At 45.0% G+C, this 8677-nt stretch overlaps 1 non-coding gene across 1 annotated transcript; it reads right to left on the bottom strand.

Moving 5' to 3' along the window:
- Nucleotides 1–251: 251 nt before the first annotated feature.
- LOC114111257 (U8 small nucleolar RNA) lies at nucleotides 252–387 on the bottom strand. The gene has a single exon (XR_003587344.1). It is a non-coding gene; the product is annotated as a U8 small nucleolar RNA (small nucleolar RNA).
- Between the last annotated feature and the right edge of the window lie 8290 nt (nucleotides 388–8677).

Raw genomic sequence — 8677 nt, 5'->3', positions numbered from 1 at the left:
AGTCCCTGGGTTGGGAAGATACCTTGGAGAAGGGAAAAACTACCCACTCCAGTATTCTGGCCTGGAGAGGTCTATGGACTGTGTAGTCAGTCCACAGGGTCACAAACAGTCGGACATGACTAAATGACTTTCACTTTCACTTTTCTTTTGTTTATCTGATTTTTCAAAATTTTCTGTAACTCATATTATTTTTTAAAAGCAAAAATATTTAATAGCAAGTACCTTATTTTTTTATTTTTTTGTTTTTTTTAATCAGATAGGCACAATCAGGGTGTTGCAAGTCCTGATTATGGAGAGCCCTTAATCATAAATCATGCGAGCTCCAATCATCACGTTCTATTCTGCCCTCCAAAAAGAGGAACAGGTAAGAATTCTCTTATCTGACAACAGCAAGTACTTTAAGTTAGAGTTGCCAGCTATCATGGGACACACTTACACCAAAAAAATTATTCATTGTTTAATCTGAATTTTTAATTTAATGAGGTGCTTTATATTTTTATTTACTAAATCTGGCCAGCCTATTTTTAATGTAAAGCAATCAAAGGAGAGACTTGGATGCTGGCCCCTTTGAGGACAGAAGAGTCACTGATTGTATCCAGTCTTTTAAACCAGGAAATAGGATTTGATGGAATAAGATAGGAAAATAAATTTGGAAGCCACATAGTCCTTATCTGAAATCTGGACTCTGCTACCACCGCCCCCCAACCCCAGCCCCATTCACCCCACAGTCTGGATGTCCTGAGGTGAGTCACTTATCTCCCCTGAGCCTCTTAATAATGCCTGGCTTGCCAGGATCAAATGCGAACATGTGTGTGAAGGCACTTAGTTTTAAACTTTGAGTGCCAAGCAGCACATTATTATCATGTTAACTAATTATACACACAAGGACACGTTGAACAGGAACAAAACATCTGCCACAAGACAACTGCAGAATTGGTCCTTGCAGCAGACTTTGATGGCTCTCTGAGGTCAAAACAACTCAAGGTTTAGTTACTCCAGGACTGAACCCATACATTAATATCTATCCAGATTGTTTTTATGACCCTATTTATAGATGCACTGATCATTAAATAGTTTGGAACACTTTGAAACAAGTCGGTGGTTAAATTGCTTGGCGAGTAGCTCAGAGGAAGCCCTCATGGTTTATGAGTTTGGCAGCTCATAACTCCAGGCCCTCACCTTATCACCTTATCCTCACACACCAGGCTCAGTCACCTTGGAAACTGCCCTCTTCTAGATGCAGAGCACAGAGCGCCTGACTGACATGGAATTTCTCAGCAGTCGCCGTCTTGTCTGGTCTCTGTTACTGAAAAACCATCGGTGCCTCTCAAGCCACTTTAGGGAGGATCCAACAGGGGAGTCTCAAGGATCTTCCAGGGGAAAATTAATGCTAGAGATGGAGGTTCATGACAACATGGAAAAACAAAGTGAGGGAGGAAAAATTAAGGGAGAAGGAAAGAGGAGAGGAGGGGAAGAAGAAGAAAATGTGAAAAGTTCAGAAGAAAGAAAATGAGAGCATCATCGTATTTTACAGATGAGGAAATTGAGGCCCAGAGACCCAATGTCACATGACCAGCCAAACAGCTCCTCGTGGGAACCAGACACTCTGGAAAGAGCAACATGAAAATGCAGCTTATGAGTGAAGTGGCGAGACACAGGGGAGCGACAGCGAGAGGCAGCCATCCACCAGTGTTCCCCAGACACTAACCCTGACGTGGGACTCGCCAGCCTCCAGAACTGTGAGAACCAGATGCCTGCTGTTTAAGCCCCCCAGTCCATGGTATTTTATCATAGCAGCCCAAGACATTTGGCAATTCTCTTTAACTGATGGAGGAACTGCTGAACTATGGCTGCTCCCGTTTCCTTTCCCACCATCGGTGTCTGAGGAGGGGGTACCAGTGTGGTCCCATCGTCCTCAGCCCAGATCTTCACTCTGCCACACACTCAGCTGGGTGACCTCCTTACACAGCCTCTTGGAGCCCCAATTTCCTCATTATAGAATGGAAACAACAGACTTGAGGGAAGATTACACAGATGACATACAAAAAGCTCCTAGTGCATGGTGCTCAGCAAATAGTGGTTTCCTGGTCTGTGCGCAGAGAATCAAAACATCTCAGTGTAGGAAGGAGCCTGACAGGTACAACATGTGATGCTACTTCCTGGATTATTATAACAGGGTCCCCTGTCCTGTGTCCTGCCTGAATATCCCCATTGCTGCTCACTGTAGGGCATCTGTGGCCAAAACCAACTCCATAGGACAAAGGAGGCATTTCCTATTATTTCTTGGAAACCGGGCTTTCATGGAGTATAAATGAGTGCTATAATGGGAGAAGGAGGAAGAATTCTGAAGTCAAATAACTGGGAAAGACTGGATTGAACAACACCAAGGCAGATTTCTCCTCCGCAGGACACCTTGGATCATTGAACAGAGTCATACACTGAAATCTCCAAATAGGAATAGAGCATTTTAAACCTCTCTGTCCTGTAAAATGAAAGTCTGCATCCAGACATAAGGCATCTGTCCACACAGCAGGGAAACCACATACAACCACCAAGGTTGAATTGTAAATACTCACCCCCAAACCTCTGTCTGCCCTATAGCAACTCTCACCTTTCCTGCTTTATCCCAAATGGCAACTTAGAAACTGTGGCCACTGCTACCCTACTGTCTTCCTTAATGTCTCCATCCATCCCTGCTGCCTGAAGTCAATTTCCAAGTTCAAGTTCAAGGAGTTAGATCACCCTCAGAGGCTGAGTGAAGCGAGTCACCATGTGAGGATTGAGGGAATTCGCCCTCCCCATCCACACGCTGAAGCAGATACTGAACACAAATGAGCAGAACTAGGTTTCCCTTCTCAGCCAGGGTTCTCAGCTGAGATTAGAAAATTGCCAAAGAGCCAATTTTCTTGGGTCCTGCAATTGCCCTTTTGTATGTTTATGCACTTGTAAAAAACTCCATGATTTGTCTGGAGACTGTAACTAGGAGATGTAAGGAATGGTCAGGATCTGAGGAGACAGAACAAAACCCTTAGCAACTTTTTGAAACCCTAGGTAAGAGGCTGAAGGGATTGTTCCCAAACACCTGACCTCTAAAGTTCCCAGTAATGCAAATGCAAATGAGTTATACCCTTCTGTTGCCCCCACCTCCCAGAATGGGGAATAATTCCATCTCAGATGGCTACCTGGGCTTCCCTGGTGGCTCAGCTGCTACAGAATCTGCCTGCAATGCAGGAGACCTGAGTTTGATTCCTGGGTTGGGAAGATTCCTTGGAGAAGCGAACGGCTACCCACTCCAGTATTCTTGCCTGGAGAATTCCATGGACAGAAGAGCCTGGCAGGCTACAGTCCATGAAATCATAAAGAGTTGGACATGACTGCGTTGCAGGCCTGGAGAATTCCATGGACTTGAATTTTGCATCCATGGGGTCACAAAGAGTCAAGACAATTGGCTGGCTACCAGATAAACGATTCTCACTTCATGTACAACTTACCCTGAGTCCTTTATTCTCAATGGCACCAAGGAAAGTGAGGCCTTTTCCTGAACTCTCTTAACTAGAATGAAGACAGTCCCAGGATGACCACAAGACAGGGACAACTGGTGCCAGTGAATTTTTTAAAATAATCTTGTTGATTGATTGATTTTGGGCTACACTGGGTCTGCATTGCCGCTGGGCTTTTCTCTAGTTGTGGCAAGTTACTCTGTAGTTGCAGTGCTCAGGCTTCTCATGGAACATGGGCTCTAGGGCCCACAGGCTTCAGTAGTTGCATCTCCTTGGCTTGAGCACAGGCTCAGTAGCTGTGGCGCACGAGCTTCGTTGCTCTGCAGCATGTGGAATCTTCTCAGACCAGGGATCAACCAGTGACTCCTGCCTTGGCAGGCAGATTCCTTACCACTGAGCCACCAGGGAAGCCTACAATGAATCTTTATGAAGCACCTACTGTGGGATAGATGCATATGGTCCAACAGCCAGAGATAAGAGCCAACCACACAAATGCGTATGGCTGGAATAAACGCAACCCAGCCCAGCCCTGGGAGCATCACCAGCTCCTCCAGACTCTCTGCCCAGCTGGAGTTTGGGAAGCTAAGCAATGTCTGTAATGTAAGGAATCTGATGCACCCAGCCCTTATCAACCCTGTCCAAAGAATGCAGCTTAGCGAGCTCCTTAGGAAGATTTACTCAAGTATGAAGTTAGAAGTGGGTTTGTCTTTCATCACCACACTTGAAGGCAATAGGCACTGGTGACAGCAGAAGAAAGGCTGGCCTAGCTCTATGGGGGCTAAGGTGGACCTCTGCCTGGGAAGCAGGGGGCCTGGCTGCAAAAATTATGGTGTGATGTGTGGCTCAGGACATTGCATGTCCCTGAATCTTAGCATTTTTGGTAAGAGTTGGGGGTAGGGGACCAAGTCGAGGAAGAGAGGCAGCCTGCTATGGCAGGCTGGGGGTCACCAGACTTGGCTATACCTCTAACAGGCTGGGTGACCTCACCAAGCCATTTCCCCTTTCTGACCTCAGCTACCTTATCAGTAAAAATAATAGTAATAATAATGAGATGATTGTTCCAGGTCTGTTGATTGGGTTTTTTTTTCTCAGCTGTATTTTGTGAAATTCTCATAACATAAAGCTTGTCATTATTGACATTAAGCACATTCACGATGTTGTGCCACCATCACCACTATCAAGTTCCAGGACATTTTCATCATCCCCAAAAGAAATCCTGCACTTACTGTCACTCCCCATTACCCCATCCCCCTAATCTCTGGCAACCACTAACCTGCTTTCCGTCTCTGTCTCTATGGATTTGCCTATTCTGAATATTTTATATAAATGGAATCATGATTATTTGTCCTTTTGTGACTGACTTCTTTCAGGTAGCATGATTTTTCAAGGTTCATTCATATATCAATACTTCATTCTTTTGCATAGTTAAGTAGTATTTCATTGTAGAGATATACTACTTTTACCCGTTCATCATTTGTCAGTTATGGTCAAATTTGGGTTGTTTCCACCTTTGAACTGTTGTAAAGAGCCGAATGTTTATAATAGAACTGTGAAAAATAAATGTCTGTTGATTAATTCACCTCATCTATGGTATTCTGTTACAACAGCCTGAGCAAACCAAGACATATGGTAATCTCCATGTAACTTATTACAGAACCACCAAGCTTTTCCTCAGTGGCAGCATCATTTTTCATTCTTACCACCAAGGTTTGAGGGTTCTGTTTGCTCCTCATCCTCACCAAACTATATCCTTAAGCAGGAAGGGAATTTAGTAGTAAAATCTTTTCTTCTAACACAATCTTTCTTGGAAACCTACTATGAGAAAACAGATCAAAGAGAAACTGCTGGGGTTGGAGGTGATAGTACATCTGAGGAACCCCCTAGGGTCCAAAGAAACAAAATTTGAAAACCGTTTGCTACAGAGTTTGTTATATCCTTCCTGGCTCAGAATCTGAATATCCCATCTTGATCCCCTTCCAAGGTCCATCCCGGTCTCTGGAGGTTTGGCTTATCGAGGCCTCTCCCCATCTCTCTTCTACACTTTCAGGAGAGCCCTGAGATGATAGTTCTCTTCAGCTTGGGGTATGGGGCCCAACAATGGAAGAATTAGCCAGTTCTTTTTCTTTTTGGCCTTGCACAATGGCATGTGGAATCTTAGTTCCCCACCCAGGGATTGAACCCCCTGCATTGGAAGTGAGGAGTCTTAACCACTAGACTGCCAAGGAAGTCCCAGCTGGTTCTCTTTAAAATAAAAATTCTGGGATCCCACCCCAGACTTAGAAACTGGGAATCTTCAAGGGAGAATCCTGGATTTTTGCATCTTTTACATACTTCCCAGATGATTTTTATGCCCCCAGATTTGAGAACCACTGAACTGAAAGGGACTGAGAGGTGAGGGTTAGGAGAGTAAACACCTAAGATTGGTAAAGGCCACCATCTTATTGAACTGTTGTGAGCTTCTCTTCTGCTCTTTGGGAGAGAAAAGTTGGATTTTGCTTTGGGATCTGAGTGCCAGCTGGGGTTTTCCAAAGGTCAAACTGGCACAACCTCCAGCCCACAGGACTGGGAAGCTCCAAAAGATAAGGATACTCTTGTGACCTCAGGAACTGCACACAATGTTCCAGCATTTCCAAGTGCTGCTTTTTAAAATGATGGTTTATTATGGCTACTTTTTTGAAATTTGAAAATATAGCAAATCAGTCATAAAGCAATGACTGTTTATGTGAGTTTTTGTAGCATTAAGCAATGTCTTCTTTGTACTGAGAATCAACATTATTTACTTTGGGAATCTTGCCCAGATTTCTGTCAACTTATTTATACACAGTTTCTCTTCCCAGACGTGTGACTCAATGAAGTTTTCCCCATCTGGGGCAGAGAACAAGCAAAACTGTCATATGCAGATGCGGCCTAGTGCATTGAGCTTGTAAGAATCATCAAAGACCCCCTACTCTACTGATACCCCCAGAGCAGTAACCCCCTCCTCAGACTCTGCTGGGATTCATCCAAGAATGAGTAGCTCCCCACCTGTTTTGGTTAGTCACTCTTACATAAAAAATCTTGCCAAAACTCAGCGACTTGACACAAAAACTATTTCACTCTCACCAGTCTTTGGAGTGGCTGAGCTCAACTTAGCAGGTCTACTACTGTGATGTTGGTTAGGGCTGTAGCCACCTGGGGTGTCCACTGGGCTGAAGAGAGAGCTGAAGAATCCAAGCTGGCTCACTCACATGGCTGGGAGCTGATGCTGGCTGCCAGCTGGGAGCTCAGCTGGGGCTGTTGGCTGAAAAGTCAACACATAGCCTCTTCATGTGGCTTGGGCTTCCCACAGTATGGCAGCTGGGTTAGAGAGGGAATATCCTACAAGCAAGTATTCCAAGCACTGATTTGACTCTAAGGCCTTAGATAAATTACCTAATCTCTTCGAACCTAAGCTTCTCCATCTATCACATGAAGATAATTTGTCAAAGATAATTTGATAAAGGCACTTTATCAAGTGAAGATGAATCTTCCCCATCAGATTAATGCAAAGACTAAGTGAGACAGTTTGAGTAAAGCCCTTTACACAGTGCTCCATAAACAAGAGCAGGTTATGATCATGGCCACCCCAACACTTAATCCTGGAGCATCCCTGATAGTACACAATGAATCTCTCCAGACTTTCTCCCTGGCTCATACAAATTGCTGGGCTGCCACCCCTGACTTGAAGAAAAGGAGGAGGTTGCCATCTTTGGTGGGTTTCTGTAGGACTAGACGCAGAAACTGTGGACTAGGCATCAGAAACTATGCCATGACTCCTTGGAAAGTATCTCCCCCCCCCACCCCCACAGAGAAGGAAAGGGTGGCTTTATTAGTTTGCCAGGCAAATCTCATGGACGGAGGAGCCTGGTAGGCTGCAGTGCGTGGGGTCGCAAAGAGTTGGACACGACTGAGCGGCTTCACTTTCACTTTTCACTTTCATGCACTGGAGAAGGAAATGGCAACCCACTCCAGTGTTCTTGCCTGGAGAATCTCAGGGACAGGGGAGCCTGGTGGGCTGGCGTCTATGGGGTTGCACAGGGTCGGACACGACTAAAGCAACGTAGCAGCAGCAGCAGCAGGCAAAGGGAAACACAGCAGGCTAGCTCCATAAGAACTATCCACTCCCCGCCCCCGCACCTGCACCCCATAAATAAGGAGAGGTTATATAGTCAGTCTGGATAAGGGCATGATAAGGATCAAGGCAGTAACAGTGTTTCCTTTGTTCATTGCTTTTTTTGGCTGTGCTGGGTCTTCATTGCTGCAAGTGGGCTTTATCTAGTCGTGGCAAGCAGGGGCTACTCTTTGCTGCCGTGCACAGGCTTCTCATTTCAGTGGCTTTTCTTGTTGCAGAGCAAAGGCTCTAGCGAGCAGGCTCTGTAGTCGTGGTGCATGAGCTTAGTTGCTCCATGTCATGTGGGATATTCCCAGACCAGTGATTGAATCCACATCCCCTGAATTGCAACGTGTATTCTTAACAACTGGACGACCAAGGAAGTCCTGAAATTATCTTAAAGGGAAAAAGTACCTTACAAATATTCAAAGATATTTGAATGTTCCTCCAAACAGTGTAAATAACATCTTATCAACAGAAACTTATCAACCTAAATGTCTATCAGTAAGAGCTGGGATATGATACATCCATATTCTACTGGATATTTGTTGGTTTCTAGGGTATCTAGTATCTGATCATTCTTCGTTTAAAGAAGAAATTTAAAGATAAGAAAGAAGCACCCTTGCTTTCCACTACAGAAGCATCAGTTCAGTTCAGCTCAGTTCAGTCCCTCAGTTGTGTCCAACTCTTTGCGACCCCATGAATCGCAGCACGCCAGGCCTCCCTATCCATCACCATCCCCAGGAGTTCACTCAAACTCACGTCCATTGAGTCGGTGATGCCATCCAGCCATCTCATCCTCTGTCGTCCCTTTCTACTTCTGCCTCTAATCCCTCCCAGCATCAGAGTTTTTTCCAATGAGTCAACTCGTCACATGAGGTGGCCAAAGTACTGGAGTTTCAGCTTTAGCATCATTCCTTCTAAAGAAATCCCAGGGCTGATCTCCTTCAGAATGGACTGGTTGGATTTCCTTGCAGTCCAACGGACTCTCAAGAGTCTTCTCCAACACCACAGTTCAAAAGCATCAATTCTTCGGCACTCAGCTTTC

Source organism: Ovis aries, chromosome 1 (genome assembly GCF_016772045.2).
Source record: "Ovis aries strain OAR_USU_Benz2616 breed Rambouillet chromosome 1, ARS-UI_Ramb_v3.0, whole genome shotgun sequence".
Lineage (NCBI taxonomy): Eukaryota > Metazoa > Chordata > Mammalia > Artiodactyla > Bovidae > Ovis > Ovis aries.
This window is presented reverse-complemented; position numbering and strand designations above follow the sequence as displayed.